At 33.7% G+C, this 23211-nt stretch overlaps 1 pseudogene; it reads right to left on the minus strand.

Moving 5' to 3' along the window:
- Positions 1–439: 439 nt before the first annotated feature.
- LOC133174081 (CD109 antigen-like) lies at positions 440–16717 on the minus strand (annotated as a pseudogene).
- Positions 16718–23211: the final 6494 nt, after the last annotated feature.

Genomic DNA, 23211 nt, shown 5'->3' on the forward strand with positions numbered 1-23211 from the left:
CACTCAAAAACATGATAATACAAAAATATTTTTATTCATAGTTCGAATCAGTAAACATCTTAAATAGTTTCATATGTAACAGAGAAGAAACAGCACATGGTACAGCAGAACTACTCATTAGTTTGATGAGAAGAGAATGTTACTATTCTCAGTCAGGGTTAAAATTTCATGGATATGTCACTAGTATTTTAGTGATACTAATTCAACTTGATCATAGGTATCCCTTACTGCTAAGGCTAAAATTAAAAAAAAGTGGCTAAGAATTGATTTCAATTACTTTCTACACAAGGTATTTTAATGAAAATACAAATATGTCCTTATATCATTATTGCATTCCACTTTGCTAGGTAAATGACTGTAATCAGTTTATGTGAAAAGTATCTAAAGTCTATCTTATCATCCCATCATTCTACTTGGCTAGGTAAATGACTGCAGTTAGTTAATGTAAAGAGAATCTAAGTTCAACCTTAGCAGTACAGAAGCACTCTGTTCCACAAACATCACAGACCTGAATCCGCCAAAACTTTTGATGTGTAGAAGGTGGTAGCTTGGTTTGCTTTAAAGAAAAGATGCATGGACTAGAAATTTATAATACATTAAATTTTAACTGTTTATTTATCAACAATAGATTCTATAGAATACTCGGAAGCTTTATTCTCTCATTGAAAAAATATTTATACAAATTGAGAACACCACTTACTAGGTTCGTAATAATCATAGAGTTTAATGACAGAGGGCTGCTTCTCTGCTACTTTATCTGTATTGACCATGTATACAGAGGTACACTGAGTATGGCGATCAAACTAGTAATAAAATATTATTTAATTCTCTATGCTAATTCTCAATGATAATTTCTTCATTAAAATTAACATCATTCTTGTTTATTTGTAAACTAATAAAATATATTACAAGACACATACCTCATCAAAATATAAGGACAATTTCCTATATCCCATCTCATTACGTTTATACATGGGGGCTTTAGATGTATCGAGTGTATCCAAATCAGGGGTCATTCCAGAGAGTATTCCGATATCCATCATAGACATTCCAGAATTACCTTCTTTCATCCATCTTCGAAAAAAAAAGTTAAAGTTTGACACTATAAAAATATTACAATTTTTAGGGTAATATGTGACATTATTATCTCTCGAAAACCACTGCTGACCGAGGTGAAGTAATAGATATTTTTTTGTAATACATATATATTAAGTATAGTATGTTTTCAGAGTGCATTTAAAAGAAAAAAGGCACAGTGAACAGTCCACGCAAACATTCTGCGCAGCTAACAATATTTATACTGTTAACCTTTGTCATGAATTGTTAACCGTTGCTATGCAAAGATACCGGGAGGGCGTTGTTTACGCACGCGGTATAGGGTAACTGTACTTTTTAACATATGTTTTTAAACCAATCATATTTTACATGACAATATAACAGAAAGATATTTTTTTAGTATCGAAATACTGACATCAGCTTTATAATGAATAGTACCTTCCACAAATGTTCACCGTAAAGCCTTTAGTTGTTTCATCAGTTAGTGTCACATTAACACCAAAGGAAGACACTGCTATTTCATCATCAGTATTGAAATAAGTAGATATCTGTAAAGATAATCAAGGAATAAAATACTTTGTTGTATACACAAGGGAAGGAACAATTTCACATTGTAGAAAAAACACATAGTCGAAAATTGGTTTATGTAGCTAAAAGGATCAATTTAGGGTATTTAACATGATCAAAATAATTGTCTCAAATAACAGTTCGAACACAATTCACTAATATAAGGGACATAACAGTGCACTTGAAAAAATAAGTAAGTAAGTAAATGGTTTATTACAGTGACATATGTTATGTACAATTACAACAACTGTCAACAAATATACATATAATAAGAATTTAAACACCCGGCCCATCGGGCCTATATGTCACTTTTAACAATATAAGATTCAATAAGAATACTGTGATAGTACGCATTGCGCTTATTATAAAAAATAGACTGTCTGTAAGTATATGCTGAGTATATGAATTTTCCGATTTGTCTTGGGAAATTTACTAAAAGAAATTTGGTTTTGTCTAAATCTGACATATTGATATCAAATGAAGTTGGTTTCAATCCAAAACTGGTAAAAAAGATTGCTCTAAAATTTGAATATGATGTACTATGAAGCAAAAAGTGGCATTCATCTTCTACACTATTTGAAGAACATAGAGTACAGAGTCTATCAGATAAAGCCTCCCCCTTATACCGTCCTGTTTCTATTCTTATAGGTAACACACCACATCTAAATTGAGCAAGTATAGAACGATGACACTTTGGAATATCGATTGTTACATATTTATATTATAAAATAATTATCCACAAATCTGGTATTGTTAACTTTTAAAAACAATATCAATATGCCATTGGTTAAGGTTATGTTAGGTAAGTTAATGTTTGAACAGGTCTTATTACTTTTAAGAAAAGGCTGAATTTGAACATTTTTTCGTTTTCTGATGTTCAGTATAGAATGTTAAAGTATGATTTTTGAAGTCTCGCATGAATCCAATATTTAGTTAAAATTTCGAGAAAAATATCGTTACGGAAGAAATTCGTTACAGAAATCAATTTCCACCGATAAAAGTTGAAATTCTCGGCAATAGATAAAATTAACGCTTGTTTTCAGATGTTAATCAAAAGTATGAAGTATTTCGCTCCCAAAATAGTAAGAATTTGTATCCTATAATGCTAAAACATTCCTGAATTACCGTTACGACAGTTAAATCTTAAAGAGAGACAAATGTTTTGTCTAATTCATTTTTTATGTAATGAAAATGAAATGATCTAAAGTAGCTGACTTGCAACTAGAATCGATGATATTATGTTCCATGATCACTTTCAGATAAATTTCAATTCTTTGTGAAATCTACATTCTCTGCGTGTAATTTTAAGTAAAATCGTTACGGAAGTCAACAGATTTTCAGCGAGAACTTGTGATTTCGTCTGAAAGAAGATACATGCATTTCTTTGTTTCTTTTTATATGAAAAAAAACTTTCCTTTAAGGATGCCGTATACTCGGGGTTTTAGATGATAGAAACGGATTGCTATAAAGAACAATAACTTAAACCAAAGGAAGCTCTAAAGGGACAAAATGACAATGTAATAAATGAACATCAGTGTTAAAATTCGATTTCGTACTTCTTGAAGAAAATATGCAACATCATATGTAAATTTATTGTGATGCAGAGGAAGTTAGGACTAATTTTTTTTTTAATTTTTCCACATTTTTTTTCTTCTTTCATGATTATTCTGAAAGTTAAGATTCTATTTGTTTTTTTTTCACAACATTTTGCAGATATTGTGTGATATAGCTCATATATTGTTTCAAATAATTAAATGACATGCAATAACTAATATCAAAAATACAATCAAAACATATCTCAAGATTTTGATCATTGAACTCACATAATTATCATACCAGCAGAGTGATGGCAATAAAAGTAAACTGAGGCTCTAAATGGTTTAAAGTTCCTATCATGCAGATTTTTGTAATAATAGATTAAAAATGGGTAAAAATAAAAAAAAAAATGACAGAGGAAATTCTGGCTGGAATACTCAAGAAGTTTACTGCTCAAACTCTAGTTGTTTATGTATATTTAGCAAGACTTTTCCAATTTCCATTTTATTTCATAATTTGAAGAGTTTTCTCACATATTCTATTGATGAAGAAGATATTGATCATAGTGTAAAATTTTAGTTATTTCATGATACATTGTAAGTACTCAGGGGCCATAAAGAGTAGGTCATTGACATAGTTATTTGAAATTGAATAATATCACTACAATCATAGGTCTACAATGTACAGTAGGTGGTTTTTCATTTTTATCAGTGGATTTTTTTTGTCCTCTGAGTAAATGTCATCCTTAACATTCCTTGCAATCTATTAGGAACGCTTATACGACTGGAAATTTAATTTTGAAATTTGTAAATGAATAAAGCGACATAAGATTTGCAGTAATACGTTTTTAAACATTTTATTGTGTTCATACCAAAACTTTATCTATCTATCTATCTATCTCTCTCTCTCTCTCTCTCTCTCTCTCTCTCTCTCTCTCTCTATCTATCTATTTATATATATATATATATATATATATATATATATATATATATATATATATATATATATATATATATATATATATATATATATATATATATATATATATATATATCTTAATATATACAAAACCATGTGTGGTATGTTAAGTCTTAGAGTTGAAGTTTATCTTAAAAATAATAGTTATATTACAACGGTAAGTTGTGATCGACATAAAAAGATTTCTTAATTGGACATGTTTTTGTAGAATTGTTGTAGTAGTGTTTTTTTTCCCCTAAATACTGCAACGATTGCACACGTTGTTCCCTGTATAAGCATACGAAGAAATTCATTTATTTGGTTATATTTTTATATGTACGAGTTATTCACATAAGATGGTTCACAGGACGTGAAATGTATTATCAATCTTGACATAAAACTGATTTAAGAAACTTGAAACAGATGACCTTTGACACATTTTGAAAAATCTTTCATACAGATAATATGAAAAACCGAATCAATTTAGTTTAAAAGTTTACATTTTTTGTAAAATTAACAACATTCGTTATTTTAAGACAAAAAGGAGAAAATATTCAGTGGATGTAAATATTTAATAATCATATATGAAACTCAATACATATATCATTTATAAAATTTCTAAAACGAGGCAAGCTATTTACAAACAAGTTGATGAAACAAGGGTATATCAACAGTCTCTTTTAAAGTCAACATTCCATTCACAAGTTCTGCGGTCGATACAATCACTTGTGAGCTAATACAATCTATCATCAAGTGGAATGCTGGCTGATGTTATCCATACTGATTGTAAGGCTATTCGTTTAACACTGATTTGTCTACAGATTTTTACGTTTGCCCGATCATTAACAATGAGCACACGGCGGGTGTGACGGGTCGAGAGGGGATGCTTACTCCTCCATTACACCTGATCCCACCTCTGATATTTTTGTTCCTTGTTTGCTCTGCTCCAAATCCGTATTGTTTCAGTGGACTTTTGAGATTGATTACTGTTCGTTATCTTCATAGTTCCTAACTCTGTCTATTAACTTCAACTGTTGTAACATTTTCCATACCTCTGTCTGTAAATTAGAACTGTTGTAACATTTTCCCTATCTCTGTCTGTTAACTTGAATTGTAATATTTTCCCTACCTCTGCCAATGGTATCCCAGATCCTTGAGCTGTGACACTAAGCTTTGTAACATCCATAGGAATCTGGAATTTAAAATAAAAAGTAGAATAATTTCATCATCCTGTATAAAAAATTATAAATAAAGTATTTTTATAGTGATAAAATTTAATTAGAATTCCTGACATTATAGAAAGTTTTGCAATTTACAAGTACATACATCTATTGTTTGAAGGACGAGAACATTGTCTTCGGTGATTGTGACATTTTGCTGGAATGGTACACCTGGAGATTTACTAGTCAGTGTTACACGCATGTTAATGTTTGGACTGTGTATCATAGAAGCCAATTCAACTAATCCTTGGAGAGCAATAACAGTGTCCTTCAAAAAAAAATGAAATAATGTCTAAAAGTTATCTAATTTTCTTGATTTGAAAGGTATATCCTTTCGTACACTATACAAATTACAAAAATTTACCAGATATCACATCATAAAATAGTTCCAACAATAACTAAGTTAATGAAAATATTAATAACGTAAAAGATAACCCAACCTGTGTTGACACAAATCCTCTTCGTGGATTATGCTGGGAGGTGATCCACTTGAGAACAGGTAGTTCACCTCCTAAATCTTTATTCACTATGAGTCCCAAAAGAGCATATGCAGTTGTTTCTATATCAACAGCCTTGGCCTGGTCTTTAGGAGGAGCCCATTCCTTCCACTGAATGCCCGTCTCTGGTTTGGACCAATATTTATGTCCATCTGATGTAAAATAAAATGAAGCTGGTGAGGGAGCTGGTAAGGAATTCCATCTTATCCTTACTAATAAAGGAATATTTTTAACTATTTGTGTAAAATTTGAAATGAAATATTACAAATTTCATGCCTTTGAAAGTAGCCTTAGCACTGAGTTTGTTAATAACTTCTTTGACTCTTGGACTGTTCGTGATCTGGAGAGCGTATCCAACAAGGGCAAGTTCGTATACATCCTCCATTAGATCTATTTCACCTTCCAGGTACGTCCTTGCTTTTTGTATTGCTCTACCTGTCAGCTCAGATACCTGCAAACACAAACTAAAACTGTACAAATTTTTAGGAAATATATATATGAAAATTATTGTAGCTATACTTTTATTTAATAATTTTATTTAAATTTAGTTGTCATGGAATTTTATGTAAAAAATATCAAACGTGATATATGATAAAAGTTTTATTTTGATCTTACTATGACTGAAAATCATTTAATATTTATTGTCAAAAAGTAAAAAACTGTATACAGTAACTTACTCCTGAAATGACCTCGGCTTCTTTGAGAGCGATCAAAGTGAAAGCTGTGAGAGGAGTTTTTTCCCCTCCTGCTGAACCACCCTGAAAATTTGAAAGTTTTTTAAAATATTTTCAGATGATTCGGTTGGGGGTTTCTATATTAATTAGAAATGATATAAATCCAAAGATGGCAAATATTTTTCAGTTCAGAGTTTATTCTTTTTAACACCCATGCCTTAAGTAAAATTAAACTGTCACTATTTAAAAAAAATCACTTGTAACATTTTCTGGATTTATAAGCAGAGATTTTCAAAACCTAAAATAACTAGATGCTGTCAAGAGACAGTAATACCCGCAATAAGTGTTTGCCTCTAAATGTACTCTTCTTCATATTTTTGTAACTAGGGAAGAAGCCATACTAATTCTATAATTTACATAAAATATATACATGTATTTGTTAAATCAAGCACCTGAGGTAATCATGTGGCCTATGGGCCTCTTATGTAAGTATTTCACACACTAAATTCATTACCAGTCTGACATTATAGAATTTAATGATGTAAAGTCTCTGTTTAAGAGAGAATTTTTGAAAGAAGTATTTTGTAAAAAAAAAAAAAAAAAAAAAAAAAAGTTGGGGTGGGTGTTTATTGTTGACCCTTAATTGGAACTTGCTGAATTTATTGTCAAAACAACACAATTTTCATTTTAATGCATAGTATCTTGATGAACTTAAAAAAAAATAATAGATGCCAAACTGACAACTTTCGGAAATGATAGAATTGTGCAAATTTTCATCAGTATTTGGGTAGGAAAAACCCTTTCCAAGTCCACACCCGATCAACTTTGTCAAATACAACCCCCATGTTTTTCTGTCATATTTGAAATAGGTAATACCAAGTTTTGTGATAAAAAAAATCGTATGTAATTATATTATAAATTTTACACATGTACACTTTTTTGGAAAATTTCTAGACCCACGCCTGGCGTTGAAACTACGTCATGTACACTACGAATATTAGTTTTAATTTAACATTACTGAATTGCACACGGTGTATACAATATTACCAGGAGGAATTCATAGTGTGTTTTTAATGGATTGTTATTTTGTGAAGTTAATTGTACCTATAATAGGTGGTAAGTACATTATGATTTATAATATTAAAAGTTTAAGTATAGAATGGGGTAAAATAATCTGAAACGCAAATGCATGGTTACATATTGTAGGGGCCTATAGTTTGAAAAGGGTCGAAGATCATTGGATGCCACCTGTAGGTTATACATTGAAGCAAGTTCCTGGGGGTCATTTCACTCTCTGGAATCGGAAACAATCAAATAGCTTTCATTAAATCAAACTCCCCTAAGCAATCTTTGAATTATGGCACATTAAATAGTATCGATATATGGGGTCATGACATCCCGGATGTCATCCCCACCCCCTGAAACTTCAAATGATCATATATCTTGAAAATGGAGGAAAACTTAATTAAATTTGAAAAACTCTTAAAATTTGTGAATACTAACCTCATTTCTCACTTGTCATCATTATTTACTGACCCTCTCACAACATAAATCGTCGCCTGAGAACCATACTGTTCTATAACCAAATTTTTTATTTTGTGAAAAATGACCTCAAAGTTCGTAACCCTAACTATTGAAAATGATTCTGTTGAGAAGGTAATCCTTTAAAATTTGCACGCTAATTGCTTACATGTATTCCAAATAATTGAAATCTGGAGTCTTTTATTTGGAAATAGAACATTCTAGCCTAAGCCTTTTGATTTTTTGGTGAGAGATATGATGAGTTTGGAAATAGCACATACTGGTTCTGTGATAAACATGAAAATAGAAAATACATTTAGAGATAAAACATAGACTGTGGACAGTTCATGATGTATCAATCTAAAAATTCTAAAGCTAATAAAGTTTTCAATGTTTTGTCTTCTTTCTCACTTTTAAGGTTAAAAAATCGTAGTCGTACTTATTGGAGAAAATTTCTATATATTGATTGATATTTTGGCTTTTAACTAGGAAATCAACACAAAATCTTGAAGTAAAAAAAAAACTTTAATACATAAAACACCGAGTTGTCTTACTGAACATTAGATTTAAAATATACAAAACAAATTGTAAAATCTTGTCTTTATAGAAACACGAATCATATTTTACAAAATAAATTTGAACTAATCAATAATACAAAAAAATTAATATAATGTTATTATAGAAACATTGTTCATTTCCACATATTTAATTTATTGTCATTTTAACATTTTCAAGTTCTTTTTACTGTGTTTTTATTTCATTTTCTTTTCAATTTATAAAATATCTCAAAGAATTCGCGATCTTGAAGAGACATAAATTTTAACATTGATGTAAAATCTGTTTTCTTTTCGTTGGACTTAACAGGTTTCTTTGTTGATTTTTTTTTGGCACTGGAAGACAAACATTGAGGCAAGGATCCTTACTTCGTGTACTTTGTCATCTGATGGATACCTCTGTGTACTCTGAGTCTGCAAATGACATCTTGAATAGCACATGGAAAGGTTTTTCTAACACATACTCAAGCTGCTTCACCTTTGAGTATGGCACATAACTAAATTTCAAAGTTGTTGAGATTTTCTGAAAATTGTAGAAATGTAATTTTTGTAGTTGTATAACATTGAATGCTTAGGCCTGATGCTTTTCAATACTCATAACAACTGACAGGACTGTAGATTTCAGATATTTTAAAGCCCTTCTAGGGGACTGTGAATGTTGTCCATCTCCTGTATGGAAGAATGTCCAGGAGTACATCTTACTGAACTTTCTTTTTGACATTAGGATTCTGCGACATGAAAGTTTTCAAGGCAAGTGACATTAAAGAATTACGATTCTGTGGAACGCAGGAATCTGACCAAAGGATTATTGTGTCAACTAATGGGTGATCCTTTAAAACAGCACCAAGGATGACTAGTAGAGCACTTGCTATCTCATTTGCATCCCTGCCTGCAATACATTCAGCCCATGTAGCATGGCATGCTTTCTTGTCAAGCGAACAATGGGCAGTTAAGTTGTAAACGTTCAGCTTTCTTTTGTAGCAAAAAACTGGATATGTTTGCTCTAGGAAAAGTAATGACATTCTGTAAATCGAAACAAATAAAGGCCTCTGTTTTGCTTTCTGATTTCCTATCATTTTCTCTTTCTTCTCTTGTTTCAACTTTATCCCTTTGGTGTTCTTCAAACTTTCCTTGTAGTATTCTTGTGACTCTGTTTGCGTCTGTCTGAGCCTCGTACTCCATACATTGGTCGCATCTATTGTTTTTTTGAACCATGAAATCCTATGTTAAACTCTGTGTTGAAGACATTGCGATAAACATGAGACTTCACAGGTACCATGTCTTTTTCAGTGCACTTCTCAACATAAAGATTGTACATCTTTGCCAGGTTCAGATCTGTAGCAAGATATTCCTTTGATGAAGATGCTCTACAATAGTGTGGGGGCATATCCTCGGGAAGAACTCTATATGTTCCCTTATGAAAGTTTTTACATTATCTGTGATTTGTGACTTTGTGTGTTTACCCCTCTTGTCAGTAAACTCATTTCTGACTGCCTTGTCTATTCTTCTTTGACTTATATCAAGAGTACATAAGTAAAACTCTTTGCAAACTCAGATGCACCCAAGTTGTCCTCACCATCTGATGAATCACCCGTCTCTTCATTGATACTAAAATCAGGATCATTAGGATCTTCAGTAGAACTTTCATCCCAAGACTATCAAATAACTTTTCAGGCTCCTCGATTTCCAAGGAATTATTATTGCTATCAAGTGTACTAGAAATAGGAAAGTCAGGATTCAAGTCTAGAACTGGATCTGCTGAATGTGCATCCTGGCTGTTAGGAGGATACGTCCCATCAGAGGCCAAAGCTATAAAAGGGTCAACTTCATATGTCTGATTGTTTGAAATGTCATTTTCACATAAGTGGTCAAGTAACAACAAAGCTTCTTCTAGATTCATTTTCGATAGATGTTAAATTGACAGTCAGAGAAAATTGATCTGATTTCACGTTCAAACGAATTAGGGTCTACCGATGTAGCCAATGATAGAGAAAAATATTGTAGATATTTACATTTCCCTTCAGAATTCTCTCACACTGAGACATGTTTAATTCTATACCACACATAAAACAGTATGGTTCTCAGGCGACGAAATGTTTATTAAATCAATAGACTATGGACGTTTTGGTCATATGACTAGCTCTGCCTTGAATCAGGAATGGTGATATTAATATTTTAAGAATGGTTAAGAGTTAAAAAGATCTTGCACAATCTCTAAAAATTGATTTAACTCTTTAGTTGAACTAGCTATACCGGTATAGCTCAATTTTGCTATTCATAACACCTTGGTTTAGCTATAATATAACACTTCAAAAAAATGTGCAGTTTTATCAACATGGATAAAAAGCATACTATGTTGGCATGATATAAATTTTAAATTTACAGCTTTGAGCTGTTCTGAAAAACAGCGCATGAAGAAATTGCTTTTCAAATATTGTGTCTTCTTTCAATCATTTGCAATCACAAGTTTTTACAGTTTATGCATGGGGTTCAATACCTGGGTTAGTCTCTTTCTCCTCCCCTTTCTCTCTTATTGACATGAGCAAAAAATTAAAATGGAATTATAAGACAATTTTTTCTTTATATTGATTAACTTTTTAGGATTTTACACTGTGTAATCAAAACTGCAGCTAGAATGATATCCCTCCCAGAAATGTAAAAAATATAAGTTTACTCACAATCTTGTCATTGATCTACATGTACATCTAATTTCAAAGGGACACAACCATGTCTTTGCCCACGATCTGTTACAAATTTCACATGGAACTCCTATAATGCTTAAGAACATGCAAATTCCTGACTTAAATACTTAGAAAATTCATGACAGTCTACATATTTTAAGTAGGCAGAAATGTACCAAATTATGTTTGAAAAGTACTCACTGTGAACAATCAACTGACTTGTTGAAGACAGGTAAACATTCCCCTCAGGGTATAATTTATTATACATAGGCCTGTTCAAAGCTGATTAAATGATCATCATCTTAGTTAAAATAACAAGAAACACACTAGAGGTGTGATGCAATATTTAGAAACACAAAGAATATTTTTTCTCAAGTAAAACATTTCTTTTGTACAACAACGTGTAAAACATGTTTTTTCATCATAATTTATTTTTTTTATAATTTCATCTTCTTCTCAAGAACGCGGGGCCAATTTAAACTGCAGGGTCAAACCGTCTTTCAAGAGGAGATAAGAATGAGTGAAAATTTAATGGCGTATTTCAAAAATCTTATTCTCAACAACAGCTTGGCCAGAAAGGTTTTAACTTATTTGAATCTGCATTACATAGTGTAGATTCAAGTTTGTCCAAATCGTGACTTGCAGGGGTAGGGTGAGGCCATAATAGGCGATCAAAGTTTTATGTACAGTAAAACGCCCTTATAACGAAGTGCCAGGGATGGGCCTTTTTGCATCGTTATAAGCGTAATTTGTTATATCCCTTCAGTTTACAATGTATTTTTAAGTCATGTTGAATGAAAATCACTTTGCTGTAAGTGCCAATTCATTATAAGCGTGTTTGTTATAAGCATGTTTTACTGTATAGGAAACATACCCTAAATCTTCTCAAGAACCACTGGGCAAAAAAGGTTGAAACTTATGTGAAAGTTTATTACATAGTGTAGAATCAAATTTGCTCTTTCAGAACTCTACTCCATCTACAGTTTTGATCCGATTTCATTAAGACTTGATGCACAAGTAGACTATACTACGATACATCGTTCTGTATATCGGTCTTTGCAATTGATTACAATGAAAAGTATTGCCATGATAACTAAAAATAGATATTTTTGTGAAATTCATTCAAACTACTACTTCTTCTTCAGTCTTAGTTCATTTTCAATAAGACTTGGTGACAATTAGACTATAATAACATACAAAATACAGTGTTTATCGGCTTTTGATTTCGACGCACAATGTTGCCGTGGCTACTAAAAGTAGAATTTCAATGAAATGTATTCAAAATACTACTCCTCCAACAGTTTTGGTCCGATTTCAAAAATAAGACTTGGTACACAAGTACACCATACTAAGATACAATTTTTTTCCCATCGGTTTTCGATTTCAATGAACAGATTGCCGTGGTAAATTAAACTATAAGCATTTTTAAATTTTTCAAAATGCTACTTGGAGTAGAAGTAGACTACAGTAAGATAGATAATTCTTTACAAAAGTTTTTGATTTTGAGAAAGGGAAATACCATGGTTACTAAATAAAGGAATTTCTTTGAAAATCAATCGATTGATTGATTGACTGTATGTTGTTTTACGTCCCGTTCGAGAATTTTTCACTCATATAGAGATTTCACCATATACCGGTGAAGGGCTTCAAATTTAGACCTTTACTCGCCACTCAGGGCCATCAAGCAGCGAGGGTTCTTTATCATGCCAACACCTACCATGACATGGGGCCTCGGTTTTTAAGGTCTCATCCGAAAGACCCGCAACTTTCACTTCAAAGTGCCTAGCGCTTGGCGAAGAAACAGTTGCTACCTATTTTTTTATCGACTTAGGTCAGTCGTGGCCATGATTCGAACACATGATCTTCCGATCACGAAGCGAGCGCTCAACCGACTGGAAAATCAATCGAAATGTTAATCCTTGAACAGTTTTGGTCTGATTTTATTAAGACTTGGTATTCAAGTAGACTACACCAAGATACATAATCATATATCGGATTTTGATTTTTAAAAATATGTTGCCATGGTAACTAAAATAGATGTTTTTAAAAATTCTTTCAAAACACAAATCACAAAGATACATCTTTTTTATAAGTGCACACCAGTAGAGTAGGGCTGGGATGATTCAAATTCTTCTATATCGATACATTTCATGATATTTGTGTCACGATATGTTCAGGATATTTTTAATGGGTAATAAAATCTTGTATTGAAATGAACAAAATATTTCTTAACAAATAAGAATACACTGTGATTTATTTATGGAAGGCATATATCTGTTGTAAAGCAGAATTATTAAACAAAAGTGGTTTTATGTATTTCATATATATTTATAGTAATATTAAGCAAATTTATTTCAAATATTGCACCCAAAATGTTAGGTAAACAAAGAAGAAATAAGTCTGAAAAGTTTGCCATGATTATTTCCACATATTTATATTTCTACATTTACGTATCGATATGCATCATATAATCACACAGAATCAATATATTGATATATTGTTCCTACCCTACAGTAGATCTACAGTCTCTTCTGATTCTTCTGATTAATAATACTTAAAGTGTTCTGTTGGGCAAATATTGCTGGTTGGGGTCATATAACCCATCTCATTTAATAATTGTTCAAATATCTTTAAAATGGTTCAGATTCCAAACCTTAAAGCAAATTTATTATTGCTGCATGCCACAATGCACTGAACACCCGAATTTGGAATTTCACCTCAAAAGTGAAAATGAAAATTCCAAAACCTTATTCTAAACCTACTTGACACCAGCAATCATCTTTCAAAAGATAATATGGCTATTGCGTAAAATGCAAAAGGAATTCTGGAAACCAGGGTTTTTATGGTAGAAAAACGTAGTTTTTCAACTATCATTTGACCCTTAGGGTGAAAATGAAAATTCTTAAACCTTATTGCACATCTACAGGAACATCACAATTCAACTTCAAAAAAAAAAATAATTTGGCTACTGCTAAAAATGTCAGAGGAATTCTGGGAATCAGGGTTTTTTGGGCAGAAAAACGTTTTTCGACCCCATTTGACCTCCAGGGTGGAAAAAGAAAATTTTGAAACCTTACTGTACATCTACAGGACGCTAGCAATAATCTTCCAAAAGATGATTTGGCTACCGTTTAAAATGTAAGAGGAGTTCTGGGAACTAAATTTTTTTGTAGAAAAAATGTAATTTTCGACCCCCATTTGACACCTTAGGTAAAAATAAAAATTCCAAAATCTTATTACACATCTACAGGACACCAGCAATCATCTTCCGAAAGCTGATTTTGCTAGAACTTAAAAGGTACATCAGCAGGCCACCACCTATCATATTCCAAAAAATCACGTGGTTACTGCTTAAACCGTAAGAGTTTGTGGAAAAAGAAATGTGACAGACGGACGGGCGAACGGACAAAGCAAGGTAACAGCAATATACCCGAACTTTCTTTAGAAAGTGAGGATATAATAAAATAAATCTGTCATCAGGCACTTTTAGATGTACCCCTAGTTGTACCTGCATCTCCTTAAGTAAAACTCTGCCAGGTTCTCTAAAGGTTCCAATTTCGTTCTGTTGAGAGACAAGCCGCGTTACGGCTTTCTTTACGGCATTCTCATCAATGGTGATGAAATCAGAAGCCTGAGAGAACGACTTCACAACAAAAGCAGTCAACCTGTAACATCATTAATACAGGCATGTATTCTTATTTACAATATCTAGCAAGTTCTCTGTTTATTATTGATGATTTTCCAGAAAAATAAAGCTGTTTCATAAAATTTTTGTAATAGCATAAATACTTAATTTGATAATGAATGACCTTGTAATAACATTGAATCAGATTATCAAATCAATCCAAGGAAGGCAACTTGATTTAATTATCTTACCAGGTGCTGCCCGACTTGTCACTTCTTCCAAAAGCACTGTATGACCCATCATCATGGGAGTACAACATTTCCTGCAGATAACCTAAAACGATAATAATAATAAGCGCAAAAATTTAAAGGTTTTAAACATTATATCTTCAACAATGATACATCCTATACCATACTGCAATGCGGACACGGCTAAAAGAAACATAAAGCAGATGGCATTCTAAAAATGTACCTTTAATGATGTATTCTCTAGCTCTCTTCTCAAGTTGTGGTGTAAGCTTATTCGTGATATTGAGGTATTTTAGCACAAAGATATTGGGAGCAAAGTTCCGCATATTCTCTTCTCCGGTTCCCTGTGGCATTTTCAGTAGCCTGTCTAGATCTTGGACAGATACACCTATCACATTACCTAAATGAAATAAAATTCTATTTTGAAAGAATTGTAAATGTGCTAAGATTTCTCATATAACTGGACTTGAAAATAATATTTTTCATTAAAAGATGGGCTTTAATTAAGGAATATATGTCTAGTTGTTTGGTTTTATAATGTGATCAAATAGTTTACTTGCTTCATAATTTTCATAAACGCCGAAGGTGTTTTTACATAAATTATCAAGCGAGCAAACTGATTGATTATCGCCAGAAAGTTTTCCCTTATATTTACATTTTTACTTGATAACTGATTCAACAGAAGATGTTTTTATTCAATAATGAGATGTATCCTGGTGTAAGCAGCACACAAACACAGAGAAAGCTTGTACGTGTAGTTCTGTCACGTGCTGAGCAAAATGCAACATGAGGATATAAAGCTTTTACCTTATTCGTAGTTTTATCTCAGACAAAGATATTTTCGTAGTTTTATCTCAGACAAAGATATTTTCTGTGATGAATCAAAAATCATCAGATATATAGATAAAATAAAATTGAACATCTGATAATTCACTAATGAAATACATTAAAATTAAGAATAAAAGTTTCAATCTCCAAATCTACAAAGGACCTCTTCCAATCGTAAAACCATACCGACAATTGATGCTCTAATACGCCTTGATCCAACCACAGTGTTTTGTGGAAAGGGTAACTCGACATCTTCTAAGAATATGTCGGTATTATGAGTTTTTATCAACATGGCGCTGTTTAACTTCTTTTCCACTCCTTCTGGCTAATTGATACAATTTAAATTTTATTTTATATAACAGAAAACATAAAAATGTAATCAGACCTACAGAATTGTAGCTTTATGTTAACACAATTTTCTGTCTATTGGGTAGAATACAATAATAAAATCTTGCTCCTTAAATTCGACTTACAAAATTTGTGTGCTGAGAGAACATAAGTACACATTTTTAAGTTTCGTTAGTGATTGAAACATATGCAAAGATTCATTAACATGTGCCTTAAAAACATGAAAAATAAAAATGCATGTGTCTCCCCCTCCCCCTGTAAAGGTGAAAAGCTGACCTTCACTTTAAGATATCTGATGACAGCATCACTAGGACCTGTAGAGATGACGGTGATATTGATCCTAAGATCTCCAGTCTCTGTAGGAATGATAGGGAAATACACGGGGTAGATCTCACCAGCGGTCATCTAAAACAAGTACATGTATACTTTAACAAGAGGTCCAGGGGCCACATCGCTCACGTGAGCACTTTGGCTAGAAAAAAGAAGAAAATTAATAAGTTCAGTATTGAAAAGCATAAATATGACCAATCACAGCTTTGCTGTTCTCGAGAAGAAGATTTTTATAGATTTTTCTTATGTATTCCTATGTAAAACTTTGATCGCCTCTTATGGCCACACCCTACCCCTGGCGGTCATGATTTGAAGAAACTTGAATCTATACTACATGAGGAGGCCTCCATACATATATGACTAATCATGGTTTTGCTGCTCTTGAGAAGATGATTTTTAAATATTTTCCCTATATATTCATATGTAAAACTGGGATCGCCCATTGTGGCCCCACCCTACCCCCGGGGGTCATGATTTGAACAAATTTGAATATGCACCACCTGAGGATAATTTTATATAAATATGACCAATCGGGGCTTTGCTGTTCCTGAGAAGATTTTTAAAGATTTTTTATATATTCCTATGTAAAACTTGGATCGCTCATTGTTGCCCCACCCTACTCCCGGGGGTCATGATTCGAACAAACTTGAATCTACATTACCTGAGGATGCTTCTATATAAATATGACCAATCGGGGCTTTGCTGTTCTTGAGAAGAAGATTTTTAAAGATTTTCCCCATGTATTCCTATGTAAAACTTTGATCGCTGATTGTGGCCCCACCCTACCCCCGGGGGTCATGATTTAAACAATTTGAATCTACATTACCTCACAATGATTCCACTTAAGTTTCATGTTTTCAAGCATAGTGGTTCTTGAGAAGATTTTTAAATGATTCACAAAATCATAATTATCTCCCATTGAAAGAAGGCGTAGCCCTTCATTTGAACAAACTTGAATCCCTTTTACCCAAGAATACTTTATGGCAAGTTTGGTTGAAATTGGCCAGATGGTTCTTGAGAAGAAGATGATAATGTGAAAAGTTTACGACAACGACGATGACAGCGACGACACAATGGACGAATTTCGATCAGAAAAGCTCACTTGAGCCTTCGGCTCAGGTGAGCTAAAAAGAATGAATGGAAGGGAAAGGTATAAATTTAACCTGCTGTCATCTATACACAAATACAAAATGCAGTTACTCTGAACACATATTTACAGAAATAGTCTGTTGGTATGAAATGGAAGTACATGGGGGGAAAATCTCACCATCTGTCATCTTAAACAGATCTTCAGTATACATAAAGGAAATACAGGATAAAACTGCGCCTTTCAGGGTATTGGAAATTAAAGAGGGATAAATGGCAGAGTAGATCTATAGTCATTTACTATTACAGTTCAAAAGTTTTTAAACCTAACATGATTTTGTGAACTAACTGAATGCGCATTTTGCATATAAATATATTGCTACTAAGCAAATGCATAATTAAAAAAAAGAATGATTTTGCAATTTAATTATCAGAACTACGCACGCTAACTCTCGATTCCCGCCTACATTTTACACCCATTTAATTCAGTATTAATGGCAATTTGGCCATAAAATCTTTGTTGAATGGAAAGAAGAGTTCAATGGTAAATGATTAATAATTTTAATACCAGTGTTAGACAGTAAATTAATTTTAATTCCAGCTCTTTTTATAAGGGGGGTAGACGATGTTTTCCATTGAAATCAGGCTTGAAAGCATCAGCATATTTTAAAATATTCTTGGATATGGATAAATGTTCTTTAAGGCCCTTTCACAATTGGCGCACGAGCAGACGCGACAAAATATTCGTACGACCGAAAAAAAAATGATTTGGATCGTAAACTGTTACCGAAAAAATCGCATATGAAAAGTGTTCGTACGAAATTTGCAAGATCTAAAGCGACCGTTGTGCGATGCAAATGCATTAAATCTTGCAATATATCTTGCGTCTATATGCGACTGATATAAAATGAAAGCGAGTGTTGTAAGATAATGCGATAGGATCGCGCTAGTAATCAGGTGATCGGACGATTGAACGTGCGCCAATGCGATTGGACGTGCGGCGCTCTTGCGATCATGCGTACGAATACTCGATCGAGTGCATTTAGGCAACATCCATCAGCCACGCAATTCTAAATTTAGAGAACCCGACACAGTGCTGCAATTTTTCTTATTTCTTCGTTTAGAATGTGCATATTTAATAATTGACTGTATCGTTATGACAGCAAAGTGTTTTGGCGGTTTGATATCGTATTGATGTATATATATAATATATATGGTGTATATATATATATAATCTGCAAGGTAAATTGAAGCTGATAAATCGTGCAATGATAGTAAAACGTTGCACGATTACATGAGACACCATGAGAGACATTCTCATGGTCGCAAAACACACGCATAGACAGCTGCGATTTATTTTACGACCTTTAAAAATCGTGCATCACTCTTACGAGTACACAAAACGTTGTAAGACCTTCGTACTAATGTTCGTGCGTTGCATTGCGATAATTTGGATCGCATTTGGTCGCGTCTGAATAGTGTGCATGTCCACTTTTTTGAGGAGACTTGATGCGACCACTAAAACGCATGCAACAAATGCGAGACATCGTGCAACGTATGCGAGAGCTCGCGCGAAGCTAAAAAATTCCGATCGCAAAGTGTTGTAAAGTGCTCGTGCGCCAATTGAGAAAGGGCCTTTAAATCTTTCCTTATGTTTTACGCATACAAAATTAAACATATGTAATTGATAAAATACAACGTTTAAGTTGTAAACCAATTCGAAATTGGTGAAAATATGAGCATTTTTTGTCGTTTTTTGTCTGTAAACATATCCCCCCCCCCCCCATGAAACACATAAAGCTTTGGTATGAATTTGTGAAAAAACAATCTATATTACCTGTAAAAAGGAATTTTTGTTTCACGGGGGGGGGGGGGGGTTAAATGTTTTAAAAATATTTTCCATTGATTTCTATAGTGAAAAACACAGGTTTTACCAAAATTATAGTTATCTCTCTTTGTTTTCCCAAATAAGTAATGTTATATGAAAATTCATATAAATATCTATATAAATATGAAAAATCATTCAAATATGTTAACTTTTGAAAATTGACTTGGAGGTAGGCGGGAGAACAATACTATCTTTCGCAGTTCTTTGATGTCCATGAATGATAATTTTTTTGTAGTACTTAGTAGCTCCATTTTTGCACGAATAACAAATTATATTGAAATAAAACAACTTATCAAAATGAAATATAGATATACACGGGTATGTTTAGATATATGGTATTTTTGGAATTTTTGATTTTTTCTTGGGGGGGGGGGGGTATTTATGTTTGGCTAACATGGATATATCAGGATGTGTGTTAGATGGATATTTCTGGACACGTTTAGATATTTTATTGATTATATGTTGTTTTAAGTCCCATTCGAGAATTTTCACTCATATAGAGGCGTCACCATATATCGGTAAAGGGCTTCAAATTTAGACCTTTACTCGGCACTCAGGGCAGTTGATCTGTGAGGGATCTTTACCGTGCCAACGCCTGCCGTGACAAAGGGCCTCGGTTTTTAAGGTCTCATCCGAAAGACCCGCAGCTTTCACTTCAAAGTATCGAGCGCTTGGCGAAGGAACTATTGCTAACTATTTTTCATCGACTTAGGTCAGTTGCGGCCGGGGTTTGAACATATGATCTTACTATCACGGAACAAGCGTTCTACCGACTGAGCTTCCCTGACAGTGTTTAGATAAATGTGTATACCTGAATATGAAAAATGTGATGACTTCATTTTTTCTGTCGTCAGCTTTTGTTCGCCGATATATGGCTGAAATACTGCCAACTCGGTGTTAAAAAATAATCAATCAATCAATCAATCTTACTTATGCAGCAATATACCAGTATCAACAGCATATGTCTCCCAGTTAATTTTATACGCAAGAGAATGTTTTACGTAGCAACATGAAAAACATGATGACTTCAAATTTCCATCATCAGCTTTTCTTTTTTATGTAGCAATATTCTATTATCACCTATATAAGGGGGCTTATGTCCCCCAGTTGGTTTGATACACATTATTCTACAAACGAATAATAGCGTGGCGCAGTGGTTAGAACGTCTGCTCTAGAGTCGCGGAGTAAGGAGTTGATCCTTACGTCACGGGTTCGAATCCCACTGTGGGACGTGGAGACCGGTCCTTCGGATGAGACCGTATAAACCGAGGTCCCGTGTCGCAGTAGGTGCTGGCACGAAAAAAATCCCTCACTGCTGAATGGCCCTGAGTGCCGAGCATAAGTCAAAAATTTGCAGCTCTCCACCGGCAAGTGGTGGCGTCTCCATATGAGTGAAAAATTCTCCAGAGGGACGTTAAACAACAAACAAAAACAAACAAACGAATAATTTCTAAATTGAGAGAGGCTTTTGACAGATAAATAGATGATATCAGGGTATCAACAATCTCGCTGTAAAAAAAACGCAAAATCTATGGTCGATATAACGACCTTGATTGCAAATACAATCTGTCGTTAAGTCAAATGTTGACTGACGTCTTTCATACAATTTGTTCAGCCACTTTTTGCATACTGAATTGTCTACGGATGTTTCGTTTTTATCCGATAATGACAAGAAACACTTGGACTTGGTGGGTGTGATATTGACATGGGAAATTTACTCCTGCATGCATGGCACCTGATCCCATCTCTGATGTTCGGAGGTCCATGTTTGCTCTGCTCACAATGTCTATTGTTTAAATGGACTTAGCATGACTACTACTGATTATCTTTATATTTCTTTGAATATATTTTGCAGTTATTAAGACTCACGTTGAAAGTACGGCCCAATCTGGCTGAGAATCTGCCTTTCTTGATCTGATTGTCCTGTATATAGGTGACCAGGTTCTTGAAGCCTTCATTTTTATCAATGATTACACGGACCTTAAAAAGTAAAAATATTTTGACCGATTTCAATTAATAATAAGATTAAGATAAAAATAAATTTAAATCTTATCTAAAGGCCCTTTCACAATTGGCGCACGAGCACTGTGCAACACTTTGCGATCGGAATTTTTTAGCTTCGCACGAGCTCTCGCAAACGTTGCACGATGTCTCGCATTCGTTGCATGCCTTTTAGCGGTCGCATCAAGTCTCCTCAAAATAGTGGACATGCACACTATTCAGACGCGACCAAATGCGATCCAAATTATCGCAATGCAACGCAAGAACATTAGTACGAACGTTTTACAATGTTTTGTGTACTCGTAAGAGTGATGCACGATTTTTAAAGGTCGTAAGATGAATCGCAGCAGTGTTTTGCGACCATGAGACTGTTGCTCAACGTGTCTCATGTAATCTTGCAACGTTTTACTATCATTGCACGATTTATCAGCTTCAATTTGCCATGCAAATATTATATGTATACACCATATATATTATATTTATACACCAATACGATATCAAACCGCCGAAACACTTTGCTGTCATAATAATACAGTCAATAATTAGTTACGCACATTCTAAACGATAAAAGTATTAGAGGAAATAAGAAAAATCACAGCACTGTGTCGGGTTCTCCAAATTTAGAATTGCGTGGCTGATGGGTGTTGCATAAATGCACTCGAACGAGCATTCGTACCATGGAACGCATGATCGCACGAGCGCCGCACGTCCAATCGCATTGGCGCACGTTCAATCGTCCGATCACCTGATCACTCGCGCGATCCTATCGCATTATCTTACAACACTCGCTTTCATTGTATATCAGTCGCATATAGACGCAAGATATATCGCAAGATTTAATGCGTTTGCATCGCACAACGGTAGCTTTAGATCTTGCGAATTTCGTACGAACACTTTTTCATATGCGATTATTTCGGCAACAGTTTACGATCCAAATCAATTTTTTCCGGTCGCACGAATATTTTGTCGTGTCTGCTCGTGCGCCAATTGTGAAAGGGCCTTAAGTAAAACAAAAATATTATAGATTTGAATTTCGTAGAAAATATCAACGAGTCGAGGTAAGTTATATATAAAATGTCAACACAGATCATAAATTAGATGGGGTAGTCCGTACCCTAACATTATGTTCCAGATAGTTGAAGACATTTGCCTGGAGGACCACTAGTTCCCCCCGTTTTACTGAGTAAGGCATGGTCAAACTCACAAAGAATGGCTTAAAGACGTTAAGCTGCAAAAAAGAAACACAGATAAAACATTGTATAAATTCGCTTCGAAGATATTGCAGAACGTGTTTGTCTCATTGGAAAACCTTGTTCAGCTGTTTTTTTCTCCTGATTTATTATTGGAAGTGTCTATCGGCACGACGGTCGTGTCGATTATATCCACTATTCGCACGACGGTCGTGCCAATAATATCCACTATTCGCAAGACGGTCGTGCTTATTAGAAGTCTTATCCGCACGACAATATAAAGATAGATAACTTTTACTCAAATCTTCCAAAATACCTAAATGCCATGTAGTATGCATACAGAGGTAACGGGTGGGTTCGCCTCTACTTACATGTTGGTGTTGAGTCGTTTAGTTCCTGGGGTT

The sequence above is a fragment of the Saccostrea echinata genome, unplaced genomic scaffold, assembly GCF_033153115.1.
Source record: "Saccostrea echinata isolate AGI-Se365-2 ecotype Australia unplaced genomic scaffold, CSIRO_AGI_Sech_v1 ptg000057l, whole genome shotgun sequence".
In the NCBI taxonomy this organism is placed as follows: Eukaryota; Metazoa; Mollusca; class Bivalvia; order Ostreida; family Ostreidae; genus Saccostrea; species Saccostrea echinata.